The sequence below is a fragment of the Siniperca chuatsi genome, linkage group LG9, assembly GCF_020085105.1.
Source record: "Siniperca chuatsi isolate FFG_IHB_CAS linkage group LG9, ASM2008510v1, whole genome shotgun sequence".
In the NCBI taxonomy this organism is placed as follows: Eukaryota; Metazoa; Chordata; class Actinopteri; order Centrarchiformes; family Sinipercidae; genus Siniperca; species Siniperca chuatsi.
Genome location: NC_058050.1, coordinates 9,333,034 through 9,353,555, shown reverse-complemented (window position 1 = coordinate 9,353,555; position 20,522 = coordinate 9,333,034). Strand labels below are relative to the sequence as shown.

At 38.2% G+C, this 20,522-nt stretch overlaps 1 long non-coding RNA gene across 1 annotated transcript in view; it reads right to left on the bottom strand.

The window, feature by feature from the left end:
* The window catches only part of LOC122881834, a 56,857-nt gene extending 39,510 nt beyond the window's left edge, over positions 1-17,347 (bottom strand). The window contains exon 1 of the long non-coding RNA XR_006379248.1: positions 17,251-17,347. This is a non-coding gene — a long non-coding RNA (uncharacterized LOC122881834). The remainder of the gene's footprint in view (positions 1-17,250) is intronic.
* Positions 17,348-20,522: the final 3,175 nt, after the last annotated feature.

Here is a 20,522-nt window from a genome sequence, read left to right as displayed (position 1 = left end):
CCAAACAAAGAGCATATGAGGACTTGTATGCTAGGTTGGACACTAAAGAGGGAGAGGTGGATTTGTACAGGTTGGCCAGACAAAGAGATAGAGATGGGAAGGATGTGCAACTGGTTAGGGTGATTGAAGATAAGGATGGAAATGTATTGACATGTGCCAGGAGTGTGATGGGAAGATGGAAGGAGTACTTTGAAGAGTTGATGAATGAGGAAAATGAAAGGGAACGAAGAGTAGAAGAGGTGGTGTGGAGCAGGAAGTATCAAAGATTAGCAAGAGTGAAGTGAGGAGGACGTTGAAGAGGATGAAGAGTGGAAAGGCAGTTGGTCCTGATGACATACCTGTGGAGGTATGGAAGTGTCTAGGAGAGGTGGCAGTAGAGTTTCTGACTAGTTTGTTTAACAAGATCTTGGAGAGTGAGGGGATGCCCGAGGAATGGAGGAGAAGTGTACTGGTGCCAATTTTTAAGAAAAAGGGAGATGTGCAGAGCTGTGGTAACTACAGAGGAATAAAGCTGATGAGCCATACAATGAAATTGTGGGAAAGAGTAGTGGAAGCTAGGCTATGGGCAGAGGAGAGCATTTGTGCGCAGCAATATGGTTTCATGTCTAGAAAGAGTACAACAGATGCAGTATTTGCTTTGAGGATGCTGATGGAGAAGTACAGAGAAGGTCATAGGGAGTTGCATTGGGTCTTCGTAGATTTAGAGAAAGTGTATGACAGGGTGTCGAGAGAGGAGCTCTGGTATTGTATGAGGAAGTCTGGAGTGGCAGAGAAGTATGTTAGAGTGGTGCAGGACATGTATGAGAGCTGTAAGACCGTGGTGAGGTGTGCTGTAGGTGTGACAGAGGAGTTCAAGGTGGAGGTGGGTCTGCATCAAGGATCGGCTCTGAGCCCCTTCTTGTTTGCTCTGGTGATGGACAGGCTGACAGATGAGGTTAGACAGGAATCTCCATGGACTATGATGTTTGCGGATGACATTGTGATTTTTAGTGAGAGCAGGGAGCAGGTGGAGGAAAATCTAGAGAGATGGAGGTCTGCTCTGGAAAACAGAGGAATGAAGCTTAGCTGCATTAAGACAGAATACATGTGCTTCAATGAGAGGGATCCAGGTGGAACGGTGAGGTTACAGGGAGCAGAGGTGAAGAAGGTGCAGGACTTCAAGTACTTAGGGTCAACGGTTTAGAGCAATAGAGACTGTGGAAAAGAGGTGAAGAAGCGAGTGCAAGCAGGTTGGAATGGGTGGAGAAAAGTGTCAGGTGTGTTGTGTGATAAAAGAGTATCAGCAAGAATGAAAGGAAAGGTGTTCAAGACGGTGGTGAGACCAGCGATGTTGTACAGCTTAGAGACAGTGGCACTGAAGAAAAGACAAGAGGCAGAGCTGGAGGTAGCAGAGCTTAAGATGTTGAGGTTCTCTTTGGGAGTGACGAGGATGGACAGGATCAGGAATGAGTACATCAGAGGGACAGCTCATGTTAGATGTTTCGGAGATAAAGTCAGAGAGGCCAGATTGAGGTGGTTTGGACATGTTCAGAGGAGAGACTGTGAATATATCGGTAAAAGGATGCTGAGGTTGGAGCTGCCAGGCAGGAGGTCTAGAGGAAGACCAAAGAGGAGATTTATGGATGTAGTGAGAGAGGACATGAAGTTAATTGGTGTGAGTGAAGAGGATGCAGAGGATAGGGTTAGATGGAGGCACATGATTCGCTGTGGCGACCCCTGAAAGGGAACAGCCGAAAGGGAAAGAAGAAGACTATTAGCTAGTGTTTAATGTCATGTAGCTAATGGTGGTTTGGTTTGGTTATATGTCAATATGTATATATATAATATAAATGTCTGTTTTTACTCAGAAGTAAACTAACCAGAGGTACCATTGAGGTATTTTAAGCTCACAGCCAACTGAATTGCTGCCTCTGGATCGCAATGTCTTGTAATGCCAGTTTTTAAACAAGAATTCCATAAAGACACAAAGCAATGTTCTACACGTTTCCCAAAAAGTCTAATACAGCAGTAATAATCGATGACAGCGGTGATTGTAAACCAAAAAAATCAAAGCTGAAAGATGCTAAAACGCACTGTGGAGCTAAGGGGAACTGTAGAGTTGTGTGATAATTCTCTGTGGGTTCATCAGTTCAAGCGACCCCTTTACATTACATAGTAATTTAATTCAATGTTTATATATAAACGTCGATTAGTGAAGCTTTAAGGCAACTATATTGTAAGTACTGTATATTGCAAATCAGTGGCTAACTATAAATGGTACATTTAAACTGCAAGGATTATTTTCCCCAAAAAATTTAATAATCTTATAATGAAAAATAAAGAAACAATAATTTGTTAATTGCAGCAGATGCCAATAATCATGACTGAGAGAATGCACTTGTACAATGGGACATGTTTTCCTCAGCCACTTTCAGTTAACATTATTCATAAATATGAGCAACGTTATTCATAAATATGTGCAAAACATTTGTTAATAGGCTTAGTTAATGCATTATTCAAAAGTGATTCAGGAGCAGCTTATTATAGACTGCTATCAAAGTGTTACTCTGTGTTGTATTTCTGTGAGGTTCTCTCCCCCTTGATGTGTATCCAAAGAAATACAATACACAGAGAAGGGAAGTGAAAAAAACTTCTTAGCAAGAGCTGGGACACTAAAAACATCCATCTCATCATGCCAATCAAACTAGTGAACATTTCAACCCAAAATGAATTGCGCTCTACCTCTTCTACTTGTATACACCATCATCTCAATGGAGAGGCATCTTATTGCCCTTAGAAGCGGAATGACAAACTTCACTCCTCTCTCTTGTTTGCGGATCAAAGCAGCCACTTGCGACATGAATATGAGGACATGGCAGTCTGATTACTTTAATAATACATGAGAAATCTAATGAACATATTCAGAAAGTGGCACGTCACCCATCTGTGCGGTGCTGAGCGTTGATTAAAGTTTGCTTGTTTGGCATTTGAATAATGAACAAACACTGTCGAGAAATGGCAGCCATTAACCTTTCATTGAGTCCCTCTTATTCTGAACAACAGTGTATGAGGATGTTCCCATTCCTGATTCCTATTTTCCACTGCATTACCCTTCTAAAAAAAGTCCAGCAGTGTCCCTGTCAGAAAGGTAAGTTAGAGGACTTTTAGTTAAGAGTCACCCAACAAGTTGATATAGTGTCAATGTAGTTGCCCTTTTCTTACAATTCAGCCACCGGTCAATCTGCTTTTTAAATCTCATAGTGCAAGAGATATGTGTGATACATACTCTGTAAAACATCATACAGGAATTCAGTTGAATCAACTAATCTTTTATCATTAAAGGTGCTCTTTGGAGTTTTCTTGTAAACAAACTAAAGTTATGTTTACATTCTGTGTTAAACACCAAACTGTATTGTAGTGTGAATCCTTTAGGTTTAAATAGTGTTGAATGCATTTCCTTCCTCATAAAAACTTTGCAAAGCAGATTTCTTTGAAAATGCTGAAACCTGCACTGTTTAAATACAGACGTATCATTATTTTAATTCAACTTAAAATTTCTAAAATTTATTTTCAGACTCATTTTAAGGGTTTCTCTGACATAAAGCCTTGTGGGTTGAAATGATTATTTGAATGGAAGTACTGCTGAGTGTTCACATAACTCCATTAAATTAAGTTTCTATAGAAACTGAACAGCATAATAGCATACTACCCAGCATGCACTATTAAGGGTTAAACTCTCCAGAGAGTCTTCTTTCTTGTAGTTTTAAGGAAACACACATGATGGAAATGTGCTGTGCGTCTATTAATACATGTTAAATGAAGTCATGGTTAATAATGAAAACAAGGCTAGCCATGTTGAAGGTTCTTTAACCACTACCATCCCTACCCCAATACACTTCTAACAGTCAGTGGAAGTGGAAGTCAAAGTACTAACTTTGGTATGAAAGTGGCTCTCTATTTTTCTGATTTCATTTGTATTCTACAGATTTACTACATTGTTTTGTCACATTTTATGGATGTTTTATCAATTATTGATATGGTAATTGTCTCAGGTGTTTGAAATTTGGCTCAGATTTTGATTGGTTGTTACAGCCTGTTGCACTAGTATAAAGATGTTGTCGTTTCATAATTTGTTATCTGATGAGGGTCCATGATCAAAACATAACTGTAATAAACTTCAACCTTATTTTTGTCATAGTGTACAAAATAACATTTAATCTATATGTTATGTATCGGTCTCTGCTGCTCTATGTCTGTTTATTTCTTGTTCATTTTATTTATGTATTTATTTTTTCAAGCTAAGGAAAGCAGTAGCCTGCTGAGCTTGAATTCTGTTCGCACCGTTGACAGCTTTTATAACTTACAATTCTACCGTTAACATGCTGCTATGAGGATTGTTAAAAACAAACTTTTTATTTTCTTTGCACGGTTTCCATTTGCTCTGGGTAATATTTTTTCAGACTGAGAATCTGTGGTTAACACTAAATACTGTGCAAGTCTTTCACAGCAATGAGGTGGCAAAATAGGGTGTCTGCTCATCTTGGTGTGCCTCCAAACTTCCTTTGTAAAGAGTGGTCTTTGTGTTTTCCTGGCACAAGTTTCACCTTCCCCTAAGCCTCTTAAATGTTGCAAATGGAGACATTTATTCTCTGCTCCAGGAAGTGGTACTGCAGCTTGTTAAAAGATGCGTTTCAAGAAATAAAACCAAAGCTTTCTTGTTTCATATTTCAGAACACTCTCAGACATTCCTTTGCCAACTCTTTCCAGCAATCCACGCTTGTAATTAAAGTGAGATTCAAACTAACAAATATGAGTTTTTAAAATAGCTGAAAGCAAAGCCAGACATCTTAAAAACTTATCTGAATCAATAAAGCAGTAACCATTCTCTCTGTTAAATGGTGTTTGTACAATGATTTGTGATCATTTCAAAACAATAAAAGTGGATGGGAGAAGAGAGCACATACTGCTTTTGCTGGGACCCAAAGCACTCATCACTTTGTTTGTTGTGACACATCTTTTTACAGCGTATATACAGTTATGCATTGGCAAACAATAGCAGCAACTCTCAGTGCATAAAAGCATCAGGGAGTAAACATTTGTCTTAATTATCTCGAGGAGAACAATAGTATTTATTAAGCTTGAATGCTTTTACTACTGTAAAGAAGGATATGTGGTATGATGAGTTTAATTGTGCCCAACTATAGGGTGGTTTGTTGAGAATAGATGACAATGACACCTACAGTATGCTGACAAATAACACAAAATAAAAAAAAGTTACTGCTTTAAACCATCTAAATGCAGCCATGTGGAAATGTAAGCGATGTCTGGTGAAGCTGGCAACAAAAATCTGTCATGTTTTGTGCTAATGTTCAGCATATGGTCACAAAAAATGTGTGACAATCATCACCAAAAGGTGCAAACTTCTCTAAACAACTGCATAAGCAACCATCTGTGGGATATTTCCTGAAGTCACTTCAAAGAAAATGAATCTAAGTCTAAATTTTAAGACTGCATGTAAATGTCCTATTTATTTTCTTTGACATTCAATGTAGGTCAAGTCTTTCAGCTTACATATTGTGCAAAATTACTGTAAAATCAGACACTAAATGTTTCATTTCCAGGAACTACCATCATCTTACTAATATTATTCCTGTCAAAAATACTACTTGCTTTTATCAAATGTTCAAAATAAGAGCAAATCAAAAGAGGAATAGAAAAGCTGAGTGAAGTTTGAGGAAATAAAAATCTTGGAGGATTATTTTTGTCAGACAGGTTCTTTTAAAATAATTGGGATATCCTCCCAATAGAAATGCCTGTTGTGTAGTGTGAGAGTGTTAAAGTTGGAGTTTGTATCTCAGCCTGTGGCTTCTTCTTGCTTAGACAGGCAGTGTGCAAACAGCTCTCAGACCTATAATGACTTTGGAGGAAGGGTTGTGAGGAAAACATTCCTTTTAACAATGTGCTGAACTGCAATTTATTTGCCCCATCCACAGAAACTCTCCTTTGGGGAAATCCTGAAAAGGGAAAAAAGAAAAACCCTCTGTAAACTGTAAATAGTGAAAAGACATGTTCCATGTTGACATGGAACTAATGTACAATAAACGTACAATAAACCTTAGATCGTAGAAAAGGTTTCAATCGTAGTCATCTGGACACTGTTTTCAGAATTAAGACGTTTCGGCTCCCATCCGGAAGTCATTCTCAATTGTGAAAAATGGTCCGGGAACTCAGAAATTTAAGCTACTCTGTGTTACTTAAGCCCTGCCCTCAGGAAGGAGTCTTCTCTTCTTCATCAGTGTCCAGATGACTACGACTGAAACCTTTTCTACAATAGAACACTCCTGGACGAATGAGGGACTACACCGTCTTAATAAACCTTAGACCATAAATTACCTTCACATTCAACTATTGTCCAATAGGACGGTGTAGTCCCTCACCTTTTCTACGATATTGTCCAATAGCACAATACATACATTTTAGGGAAACACAATACTGTTACAATACTGGAGCTGTCCTGTCCATGTAGGGGGCTAGAATCCTACTGGTGGAAACTGATGGCCAGTTGTTTGTCTTGAGTGATCAACCTCATCATTTGACTCAAGTGTTCATCGTGTTTACCTTGGTGTTCCAAATCCTGATTGCTGAGTTTTGCTGAGCCAACAGCGAGCTACCTTTATTCCGGTCAGTTCTCTCACGTTACTTATTTATTAATTAGTTTTTTCAGTTGCCTAATGTCTGTGGCCAATTTAATCGATGACCATGTTCACTGCCAACTTGCGTCAATACCTGTATGTGGCAACTTGAAGCCTCTAAATGTACGATTTGTGACGATGAGGACTCCCAGTGGTAGCACAAAAAAGACACTGTGGCAGACAGCACATACACACAGAGTGTGTATGCTGTATCGTCTGACAAAAATCACTTGGTGACGTTTAAAGATCACAGCTGAAAAAAAACAACAAAAACATGAATGATTATTTCTCGAATTAGACAGGATACAAACCTAGACCACCGGTGTCATATGCTTTATATGGTTATCCACAGCTTTCACACCCTAACTTTTTACTGTGCCTTATTTAAAGTCACATCTCTTTCTGTACTGGCATATCATTTTATGAATTTAATGTGTAGCAGAGTTGTTGACATTCAGAAATCACTTTTATATAGCCTTGATTTAAGAAATAATAAAATATAAATGACACTGTAGTGGTTTGACAGTCACTTTCAGCTCCCCATTGCCCTGACTCAGTAGCCCTATTTACACAACACACAATACTGCTGTAAAGAAGAGCCATCATTATGCCCGCTTTGGTATTTTAAGGTCTTTTCACATGATGAGCAATTGACGCGTCTAGTAATTCATTTTCAATGAGAGGTGAGCGGGCAGATGGGGAGGTGCAGGCAATCTGACAGGCTAGGGACAAGCGGGCGCAATCCCGTGAAACTACCGCGGTCATGCTTGTCTCACGCACACGCCGGCCCGCTGCCAAAATTGAATCGTCCTGAACTTTTCTACGTGGCACGCAGTGCACCGTGCAAATCAATGGACAAGGGACTGATCCTTGCCGTTTGTGAGGTCCCTGAAATATATAGGCCTCATAAACAGGAGGGCTTTCGCATGCCAGAGCATCGGCGCAAGACTGGATGTATCAGGTAACGCAATGTATAGTTTTAACTTAAGCTAAGCTATAAAGAAAAAAAAGTTGTACCGGTAGGGATACAGTAGTGTACAGAAGCCGTTTCCCTGGTTACCACGCATAGAGCGCCTGGTGTTTATACGATCCAAGCGAGTACGTAGGAGGAGTGTAGCTCCCCGTGTGAAGAGACCTTTATGTACGTGTCCACAGGATCCGTCATTTTCACACTTTTCATTCATTGTTTATGTAGAAAGCCGTGCAATGCATTCTGGTAGCATAGCGTTGTGTTTCGAGAGACAGGCCATCACGTTGGCGGTTCCTCAATTGCATAAAGTTTAATCTAGGCTACTTTATGCAAATCACGGACATCCAGTGTGACTTGTCACCTCTGGAAAACTCCCACTTGAAAACTAACCACTGTCGATCTAAAATAAAGACAGATTCAGCAACTGCATGGCTTATTTCGCGCCTCAAATGTTTTCAGAAACACATTTCAGTGAATTATTTTCGTAATATAAGAGAAAGTTCCCAAACGAGCTGCCACGTTGGTCCGGTTTGAAATCCAGGACATCCCACAAGTGAAAGTGTTCGTCCAATCAGGTGCACCCAGGAAGTGTTTCCTGTTGTGTTTCAGGGAAGGAGAGCACCTGTCAATGATCTATTGTGACTTCTTGTGGCATGCATATCAAGCGTCCAATGTTGGGAAGCTGCGCGACACCTCATGTCCAAAAACGCCCCTGTGGACACGTACCATTACACTGAACCAAACAACATCAGCATAATGCTGCCCCAGTGTGTGATTTAAATGGTGGAAAGTACGCCCTCAACGTAGGCAGAGCTGAAACATCTGGTAGTGTCCGTGGGTGATATCTCAGTTATTACTGACACGTGCCTAAGTGCTACTAGACAATGAGTATTGGGTTCCTGCTTCTTGCTTTCATCCTCAGTGGAATGTTAGATCAAACTGTCGAATATTTTATTAAAAAATACACTACAGTTTTTAAAAAGGTAGGCCATGAATTTAGTTAATTGTTTCTCTGTAAATGTACTATATATAATATATAATAACAACTTGTTCAACGCAGCCAGTTACACTTGAAAATGTTGCATTACTTGGATATACAGTATAAATAAGGCCTACTTAGCAATAATACTGTTGCACAAGAATTGATTCATGTTTCACTCAGATAAATAATTTGGTATTAGTATATTTGTTGTGTAGTTTTTATAGTTAATTTAAGTAAAATTGTAGCTATTTACTGGGTACAAACGCGCAGATAAGTGTTTAAAGCCATTTCTATTCTTTAACTTGCATTGTGTTGTAATAGGGCTGTACATGTATTTATAGATTGTTTGCAAGTCTTCATTAAAACGGTTTGCTGCTCCCAGTCTAAAGTTGCAACACATAACAGTTGATAAACATTTACATTTTATCCATATTCAGTTTATGGGACACGCAGTTTGAGAAATGCTACACAAACGACACAAACAAAACCGATCATTGGACAAATATGGAATAGAGGCGTGTCTAATTTGAATAACTTTTTTTCCTGCTTTAAAACTATTTAAAAGTATACTTTAAAACATATTTCATTACTTTTACGAAGATATGGTTACTGCCATAGAGTTTTTAGCTCATTGTTTTGGTTTTCAGGGCCACACATATGGCGATTTCAGACCAAATGCACATTTCAGACTAAATGCACAATGGCAAACTGTTTGCGTAAGGTAGAGAGCAAAATTAAAAGCAGGACATAATCCTATAAAGTGTAGCAAGTGTACCCTGCCTGCCTGGCATGAAATGACAGAGAACTGAAGTAAAGCTGTAATGGAGGATTTAAAACAAAAGTTTGACTCCAGTGGGTTGCTCACATTGCTCAGTGTCTGTGGCAGGTGGTAGCCAGAACATCTAGATGCACAATAGTTTATCAGAGCTGTGCTTCTTTGAGTTTGGTTCAAAGAGTCATAAATTGCAGCTTTAAGTTGCAATACAACTCTTTATGGCTGCAACAGATACTGTATGAAATTTGCAGCAATTCTGTCACTGTACAATAGATGGGACAAGGAGCTCATTCCATAAAATGCCAGCATATCCGTTTCAGCAGCTATAATTTTGTTCAGGGACTTGTTTTTTTAAACTGGTTAAGTAGTTATAACTTTTACATGACAGTGTTTACTGTATCAGGTTTACTGTATCAGAAACAATGGCATTTCATTTGTGAAAACAGGTCAAGAGAACGAGATTCCTTCCTTATGTTTTGGCTCACAGTAGAAAGTCTTTGTTCCCTTGGGAACATGCTGATTTTGGGTCTGCATTCCCCTGTGATTCGTTCATATGCCTTTGGCAATGTCTGATAACACTCCCATTGTCTGATAGCACTGGAACACACACACACAAACACACAGCGCACATGCACACAGTCACAAACACACACGCACCACTGCTGTAGGAGGGGGACAAGTGTCAGCTGGAGGCATAGAAAGATAGGCCGCCCCCGCTACACAGTTAATCTTAATGAAAAACGAGTCTGCCTCCAGACTGGGTACTTTGGCTGACATCCATTGATGTTCTTTCCTCAATGTATTTTTTTTTTATTTTTTTTTATATTTATATATTTTTATAAAGCATCATGGAGCTTAAATTGAATCAAGTTGATGAAACTATTACTCAGCTATCTGATTTCCCTTGCCTTATGAGATGTACCATTTGTGCATAATGTGTCATCAGCAACTGTACATATTATCTGAAATATCAATTAATCGGTTAATTAGTTGTTTGATTAATCAATGAATCAATCATGAAATGCCCATAAAATATCAAAGTTAACAGAGGCCAAAGTGACATCAACCACAGGCATTGAAATTTCCAGTGATATGAAATAGAAAAAAGTATAACATTTGAACAGGTGTAATTAGTAAGTGATTGTTTGGTGTTTCTCTTTTTAAATGACCTACATGATTAATTGATTTTAACAAAATTGTCATACATAGTTTGTGTTCATTTACTAATTGATACACTGTTTCAGCACTGTACAGTGCATGTTATATTCTAAACAATTATACCACAGTAAAGTACTGTATATATTGCAGGAAACCCGACGTAATATCTATTTTCATTTAAATCATCTTCTAATTTTGATGGTGTTGAGGGTTTTGAGGATTTAATTGTTATGAATATTAATGTGAATTACTGGCTGCAGCTTTGTTTGAAAGCAGCTGTTCTGGCTGGTTTTCTTAGATAAAGAAAATATTTAGGCTAATGAAGAAAAATAGTTTGTATTACAAGGCAAAATTAAGGAAGAAAATGGACAGGCAATTACTCCAACCTCCTGCTTGAAGTAGTACAGAGCTACTCTATAAACTAAACTAGTGGGTCCAACTGTATGCAATGAAGTTTGTTTTGGTCCAGTGTTTCAACTTAAATCATGGCTCTTCAAAATGTTTTGTGGGTTTTTTTTTTTCAATTCATGGACTATTAGGACCCCAAAGAATAAGGCCAGTTGCACTAAAAATGCAACTAACATAATTAACTGCACAAAATAGCCTGGAAAAGAAATTTCTATTTTATGTAATAATACATAGTGCATTTACTGTACTGAAAAACAATAAATGCTTTCATATTTTTTTTCCAGAAACCTTTTTCTTTAGCTACAATAGATGTGTGTCGATCATTCATTCATTATAGTGTCATATCCATTAATGAAGGTGGTAAACACAAAGGTGACATTATAATGACTTGACGCCTCAGGATTACCAACTTGAGGTCAGTGATCACTGCTGCTATGAAATTACTCCACAAATAAATCACAATGCATTTACTTAAGTTAAAGAAAGGTCAACCCCCAGAACTAGAAGCTATTTACCAATAAGGCCAGAGTGCAACACAGGCTGAATTGGTTTCCACTCTTACTGTAAACAAGTGCCTTGAGCTGAGTCCTGACCTCTTGCGTCTGTCAAATGTTAAACTTGGTGCTGTGACTTCCAGTTTGCTTGTCTCATTGTTGCAGCACGGGGGGACAGGCCTTGTCATGACTGGTCTGCAGACAGGCATGGAGATCAGTTAGAGTGTCTTGTCCCTTCGGGAAGTTCCTCTGGCAGTGTTTCTTTTCGGGGGTTCTTGGCATGACATAGTGCATTAAGGTTCCAGAGTGCTTAAGTGAATTAGGGGGTTTGACACTCCGCCCCTGAATAGCCGTGGGCTTGGACACTTAATTAAGTCCTCACAGTTCTGTTCACTACTCATTAATGTAAAGGATTACTAAGTTCAGACTAAGTGAACGCATGAGCTTTGTCAGACGTGGTCTTCTGCCATCATACCAATGGCAGTGTGATTACAAATATTGCACAAATGGATTATTTGGTGAATTTGCAATATATTGAGACTGTTTTCAAGTACTGTATTTGCCAAACCAATCCCCAATTACGTTTATATACGACTAATTTGTATTGCCAAATTCGTTTCAGGGTTTCTGCAGGTTCACCAAGTTAAATTTAAGACTTTTTAAAGACCTTTTTAATAGCACACAGAATGCCATTTAATACCAGTTTCACAATCATGCTGTCCAAAGTATGAATGGAAAACCAGTAGTAACTAAGTGTAACCAAGTTTGTAAAACGGATACATAGTACAGAATAATGGATTTACTAAGTGTGAAGAGGAGGCAACTTTAGAATAGTGAATCTGTGTGGGCTTATAAGTGTCAAACTACTAGTGAATTAGTTATGAGCAAGACCTCACATTATAATGAGTTAGAGTTATTTGGACACTATTAACACATGTATTTTTGTTACATAAGAATAGACATTATTTATTAAGTGTTATTAAGGGAGAATGACTATTCTAGTGGTATTACAACCTTATGTGCCAATGCTGAGCAAAGCATATTAAGCATATTAATGTATGTACAACAACTTCCTTACTTGCTATCAATAAGCAGTACCTAGGAGGGTATTCAGGGAAAACTCTTAGTTAATGGCCTAGTAGTTGTAAAATATGGTCATGCAGAATAAGGCATTAATAAGGGCTTTATAAAGAGCCAATATGATACTAATATGAATGCTAATAAGCAACTAGTTAATGGTGAATATGTATACATTAATATAAAGTGTTACCAATGGGCTTTGGGAGGGGGGCCTTAAAGAGACAGAAGCTAAAATGGCTTGTTTCAGACAGAGGAAGAACTGAGGGACTGCATAAAGGGCCAGTATAGGATAAATAAGGATTTTATTTAACTTTATTTAAATCATGCATTTTTCATTGTTTTTTTTTAAGTAACCAATTGCTGCTTAGACAATGTGAACAAATTTTCAATTTTCCTTTTTGTACCGTATTCAAATTGCAGTGGTAATTGTATGGGGTAAGGGTGGATGGTGGGTGTGCAAAACATAGGACTTTGATACTGGACACCAAGGTTTACATCTTGAGCCCAGCGTGTGGTTAGGTTCAGGCAATAAATGCTCTTTGGTTAATTAGGAAAAGATTGTGATTTTGGTTAAATGTTAATAAAGTAAACACGTCCTGTCTTATGCTTCAAGTCACTGTAACCAAGCCCATGATCTTTCACTAACCTTAACCAAGTGCTTTTAGTGCCTAAACATAACCATAAATAACATTAATCATGTATTGCAAGAGCAAATAGTGTAGGGGGGAAACAAATTAAAAATATATAGCCAGTAATATAAACACACACAAATATATATATTATAACTATGTCAAAATGTAGGTTCAAATGGCTTCTCCAGTCAAATTAGACTTAACTTAAACTCCAAGAAAAAAAAGGCATTATTTTACTTCAGCCACTGTTTCAGCAATTTTTTTTTATGCGGATGTGGAATGGTAAATACTCTTGAACCAATAAAAAACTTAATGACAACAATACTACCCCAAGGAATATTGGTGTTCATATAACAAGAGCTGGGAGCAGAATTCTTTTAGAGACTTTATTTAAATGCTGTGAAGCAGAACAGAAAGAAAGAATGATGCATGTGAATTGAGTCTGCTGCCTGAAAGGAAACTATTACAAGTAAAGCAGTAAGTGTCAAGTCTATGATACTGACTTACTGAGTTGTTGGACTTCCTGAGAACTTGATGAAGCCTCATACAGTTTTTTATGACCATAGAAAGATTTAAATGACTGCACAGCAGGGGATATACCATAATTCTGCATGCTGATTAGCCATTTGCTGTTTTCTTTTATGTCAGCATATATGTAGAGAGAAAATTATCCATGATAAGAAGCAATCTGCATTATCCCCCCCACCCCACACACACACACACACACACACACACACACACACACACACACACACACACACACACACACACACACACACACACAACTGTTCTCCAGATGTTGAGTCAGTCCAAGTTCGTAATTGGATACTACCTGATTAGAATCACTGGTTTTATAATGGGTGTTCATGTGAGGCTTTGTTGACATTTGTTGAAATCTTATCAGACTATTGCAGAAAGATTCTTGGTCTATCAAAACACCCCTCACACACTCTCATCTCTTTATCAGAAAAGCTCTGAAGTACACCACTTTTCAAGTCACCAAACATCCTTGTAGAGGCCTAGAGCCTCAGCAACCCACTTCTGCTGGTGTGTGTGTAGTGAAAGTTGCAGGTCTAAAGCAATTATGTGCCACAGACAAGCCTTTTGTTACACTACGACAAACCAATTTCCTGAATCTATGGCAGCCAAGTGACTCATCACTTTACTTATTCAGGCTCCTTAGCATATAAGTAACACATAGGGGCCTAAGCTATATTTCTTATCTAAATAAATCAATAACCACGATCTGCACAAACCCCACCAGATCACTGAATTCTCAATTTATGCAACTGCCACTCGTTTCAAATAGCAGGCGATCAAAATACTGAGGCAAACCAGCTTCATAATGCAAGGATTGTTGTTAGGTGAACTAAATTGAAAAGTTCCATTAAATAGAGGGCGCCTCATCAGGTCTGAATAATAATGACATTGGTGCCCATCTTGTAATAAGTCTTGGCTTTATGTGGCAGACAGCTTGAGCGGCCTGGGCTGAAATTGAATTTGGTTCATTTCCTTTGGCTGTCTAATTCTTTTGTGCACTTCTCCTCTACTTGGCATTGATTGTTACTCAAGATACTAGGTGCATCTAGGTTAACTTCCATCCATGGGCGCAAACACACACCCACCCACACACACAAACGCATCTGTGCTTGCAGAAAAACATCACAGGAATACACAACCACTTGCAGAGAGTATCCAAAAAAGTAAAGAGGTATCCAAGTTTGATTCTCAGCTTTGACTCTTTCTGTGGGGAAGTATGCATTTTCTCCACATGTTATCGTGTACTTCTTTCCAAATTCCAAACACACGAAAGTCAGCTGATTTAGTTCTGAGATGGCGACCTCTCCAACGTGTTTTGTTGGATTCTGCCCAGTGCGTGATGGGATTGGCAAAAAGACATGAATGAATGATGGTGAATGGCCTCCATCTCATTAACAGTGCTTTTAATTAAGGTGAGCAGCAGGCAGAGTTTACCACCGTAAACCACACCCACTGTTGTGCATCCAAGTTTTTTGGTCTTGAGTTTATCAGAGCATATTTTGGCAAAGCACATGGTGTTGTCAGATCACAGTTGTTGTCATTGTTTCAATTTTGGACCCAAAGAGTATGTATTTTAGCTAATTAGAGTGTGTTGGGTCTGGTTCAGGCTCTGACCATCAGTCATGGCATTTTTGTCTAAGCTCTGGGACACTTTTAGTGCCAGTAATCCTTTCCCTTTTTTTCCCAGACAGCTGCTCCGGCATTTGCCCCCAGATTAGCACTAATGTCAATAATGATCACACTGTGCAGAAAAACATCTAAGATGGTCCAGCCAAGTCTTTAGTACCACTTTGTTTAACATGTCTCTGAGGATGGGGAAAATCCATAATTGGAGAAAACAATTGACTTGGATCTTCTGTGCAAGTGGATATACAGTAAATTGTATGCAATGTGCAGAGCAGCATTATCTAGTAATACAATGTTTACCAGTTGTGCACCCATTGAAAGACTCCTCCAACGACAATCAGTAAAATGCACCTGCTGCCGTTTTGATCTGCAGGTGTAGCCATTTAAAAATCCCACAACACCATAGCACAGAGATGCATCACTCCCCAAAGTTCTTATCAAACAGTTCAAGACATCAAACATATCCCAGCCAAATTTAATTATGGAGGAGAATTATGTGGAATGTGATGCAATGCTACTGGGAAATTCTGAATATATGATATGATGATACAGATCTAGACTTAAGTCCTATTTGTACTAGGTTCAAATGAAATATGTCTTCTGTCTGTACAGGGTTGGGTTTTGAATAACATTTTATAAAATCTAAATTCAGTAATGAATGCACTTATTGAATCAATAAGTTTGGATCCCTTAGCAAATCCATTTAGGTTCAGCTATCAACATCTGAAAGACAGTAATGTTAAAAATAACCAAAATTTAAAGATTGAATTGAGCTCTGTGATCACTTTTGTTGGTTGAGAAGGCCGTAACATTTGATTGATAGCCTAATTAACAAGCTACTTGGTCCAAATACTGTATTCAGGACTATTAAGTTGATAAGCTCCCTTTATTGAAACGATATGCATGAAAGTTTAACTGGGAGATTCTGACTACTGAAATTTACGTTAATCAGCCAGATCGTTTCACAAGAGAGGAGTCACCAATCTGTTGAAGTTGTTGGACTGCAAAAGCACAAGCTGATACCGATATTGATTTTTGAGAGTTTACAAAATTAAAAATCATATATATTGGCCAAAAGTTGTTTTTGAACATTTTTGATTAGGATCCCTTAAATTTGCTCGTTAAAGAATTGTGGCCAACACTCTTAAAATTCAGCATTCAAAATAAACTTCTCAGTGCTCACTGGACAAACTATGTAATGGCAATGCCTTTTCTGAATAACCTCAAACACATCTTGAGTATTTTTACAGCAATTTATTGTTACTTATCAGCCGCCATACTTTATACTGTCTGTGATATGCTTAATGCAGCCAGCAATGTTAGCTATGTCAATGTATTGGTTGGGCTTTAAAGAGTGGTGCTTCTTTGGCTGAATACTGGCACCGGCTTGCTGAGACCACATTAACCAGACAATAGCTAAGTTTCATTTTGGCCTTAAGAAAAGCTACGTACGTTATTAACTACACCTTACATCATCTGCCATCAGTGACAGTTGAATGACACGACTAGCTAGCTATCTGAATGATTTGTACATTAAAAAAAAAGAGTGCTGATAGATATATGATTTGATAAGACATTTGTTAGCGTTGGGAGTTAAGTGAATCTGGGTATTTTATTAACCTGGTGCAGAATCCAAAATAGAACCAGCTTGGAACCCAACCCTATTTCTGTATCATGGACATGGCATTAACCAAAGAGGAAATCTTGAATAGATTTTTAAATCAAAACTGTTACTAAACCAACTGTACTACTGAAACACAGAAAGGCTTGAATAAATTCAGGTTTAAAATACTGTGAAGAAAAAGTTGTGTGAAAAGTTCCTATACACTGCCTTATTCAAAATCTTTATCACTTATTGATGTGGCAGGGGGTGAAAGGGAAAGGCAGCAAATTCTCACATTAATTGGGTCATACCTGAAGTGCGGTGAAGGAATTTGTAGTGAAATCCCATACTCCTGAGAGTGTGTGCTAAGTTCAGATAAGCCTCCACTGCATGGATTCTCCATCTTATCTTGCCAGCAATAGGACTGTGAGATTGAATAATCTGTGGAAGGTTGGGGAGCAATAGTTCAGGCTTCCATAGGCTCTTAAAAGCAATTTGACAATGCTTCCACACTCTAATAAGTGTGGCAAGTCCCCTTACTGTCAGTGGAAGATGCCAAAATAAGAGGAGGTTCCTACTTGACATCCTCACTTACAAGAATATAAAACAACTAATAACTGTGCAGTCTGTTGTGTGCAGCAATGCCAATGTCAAAGTCATCTGAGGTCCTGTTGTCCGTTTAACCTGTATGCTGATATTAACTACATGAGATGTCAGTCCATCATTGCCTGCATGATGTCCTCATACTGTAGTACCTGGAAAATAGAGATTTTGAAAAAAAAATGTAAACAAATTGTTTTTTAAAAAAATTATACCAACTTTTCTCCCCAGATTGAGATGGCTGATGATTGCTCTGAGCAGACAACATGGAAATGATCAAAATCCTGGGGGTGTTTTATGTATCGTGAGCCAACTGTACTATAGATTGTCATGATTTTACAAAACTGTAGGGAATATAGAGCCGATTATTTCTCGATTAACTGATTCATTGTTTGGTCTATAAAATGGCAGTAGATAGTGAAAAACCCCTGTTACAATTTCTTAAATCCCAAAATAGGATCTTTAGATAGCTTGTTTTGTCCAGTTTGTTTAGTCTACTGTCACATAAGATAAAGACAGGCTGTATATCCTCACATTTGAGAAGCTGTAACAAAGGAATATTTGGTATTTTTGCTTAAAAAAATGAATCAATCGATTATCAGAATAGTTGCTGATTAATTTTATGGCATTCAACTAATTAATCAACGTTTCAGCTCTAAAAGAATACTGATTATACTTGGGCTTGACAATGTATTTACCTGTAACTGATTGGACTACAACCATAAAGGATATGGCTCACAATATTTAATATTTTTCTTATCGTCCACAAGCCCAATGAAAAGACCAAAATAAACATCACATTAGTACATCACTCAATACTTTGACTTCTGCAGCCTGTTGGTGGCTCTGAGCTGCAACCCCATTTGTTCCTACGAAAGACATTCATCTAAAAACAGGTTACAAATATTTTGTTTCATTTTTAAAAAAGTCTAAATAACTTCCTAAACCGGCTGGGCTTTGTGGTTTTTAGCAAATGTTAGTCAAACAGATATAAAGGGTGCATTCGTTGGGCACCATTTTTAGCTGTGGATTTGGTGCAGTAGTGACTATTTACAGCAGCAGGACAGTGATTGTGGGATTGCCTCAAAGTAAACTACAGTGCCCAATAACATGTCTTCAAGTGTAACAGTGTGGCTCATTGATGTTTTCATAAATAATTTTTGGACAGGAATTCAGGTCTATGGCACAGAGGAATAAGCTCTCTAAGGCTTTGGATACACAAGCTACACTTGTTAGTAGGATCTATTCACTGTTGGTTTTGGTCTTTTCATGGTATTTGTTAACAATAAGAGAAATATAGACATCACTCCTTTAATGGACAACATCTTTATTATTGTTGTTTTTTATTTATTTTACTAGGTGTTCTGTCTCTTTTACCTATAAACAAATGTGGTAAGCATCCTTTATTCTATTTGGAAGCTTCAAATTATTTATTATTATTATTATTATTATTATTATTATCATCATCATCATCATCATCATCATCATCACTTTATGACCCATAAGGTATTTACATGTCTACATGAGCTGTTTAGAGACTCCAGAGTTTATGGGAGAAACAAATTATGAAAGATTGCAAACAAGGATCTTTATAGGTTCATAACTGTCCTCTTTAAGACCACTGGAGTATACCAGCTGCCTGCCCAGAGAAGTGAAGAGTGAGAGAAAAAAAAAAGACAGACACTGTACTTTTTTTTTTAATGTAAAGATTAGAGATCGTCAGAGAGTAAGAGGCTATGAAGTGTGAGCGAAGGAGCAGAAATTGAACCTCACTGCCATAGCACCAGTCAATCAGATAAATAAATGGAATAATCGAGTTTTGCCCCTCACATGCATAATTCATCTTACATTTAGCTTTATATAGGTTAGGTTTTTTTCCTTCAGTGACTTTGCTGCTTAGGACAAATTGTTGTGGATTTAAGAACATGATGGGAATTAATTTTCCTTCTGTCAACCATGCTACAGATTTCAGCCCAGAGGGATATTACAGCGGTCTCATAAAAGAGAGTTGGATTTCTGTGCACACATCACCCTTTCGTCCTCCCTTTGAACCTAGACTGCATCAATACTTCACATGGCAAAATTGATTATTCCTCACAAGGATCAAGGTCATAAATGTATTACTCTAAGAAGCAAGGTTTAATAACACTCTAAGAAATATATTGGAATTCAAATACAATCAGCATTATTCTTCTGTGAGCCAAATTCTAAAACAGCACTGGGAGTAATACTAAATGAACTCACTCATTTTCATGTTTCATTTCTTCGTTTGTGATTTCAACATGATGTTGCTAAATAGTGTTTTGCCGTTTACAGTCTCTACATTCCTGGTAACGAGTGATTATTTTGAAGATGTTACAATGCTGATGGATGACACATCACAACCAGCCAGATACCATTGATATACTGAATCAGTGGGAGGTGCAGGAGAGTCACCTGGGTGGAGAAAAATAGAGTGTTTTCTTCTGGCTCCACAGTCCTTGGCAGGTGTAGAGGCAGCTCACTCACAACTCCACGGACCACCTGCTGCCAAATCTGATTTAGTGCAGGGAAATATTTTCTCGCCGAGACCCTGCCTTCAGTTTAGAAGGCCAGGCCACATGTTGTGAAACGAAGTAGGCCGCCAAACTAAACGGGTTGTCATTTGCCCACACCGCGTAGCTATTGATTTACTGCTCCTTGCTGCTGGTTTCCTGGAGGGGACTGCAAGCTCTAAAAAAATGCCTGCATGCTCCATCAAAAGAAAGGTTCCCCGGGCCAGACCTCCCATGAGGCTCAACTGCCAGCATTTGGCACCATCAGGGGTTGAATAAATGATCAGCTAATACACAAGTGATGACATTAATTGAACATGTGTCATCACATGAAAAGGCGTCAGGTTAACAGAGTGGATGTGCTATTTGCAAGTGTGGCTTTTGCTCATTATGATATTCACAATTATAACATGAACTGAACATTAGCAGTTATTTCTCTTGTAATAACT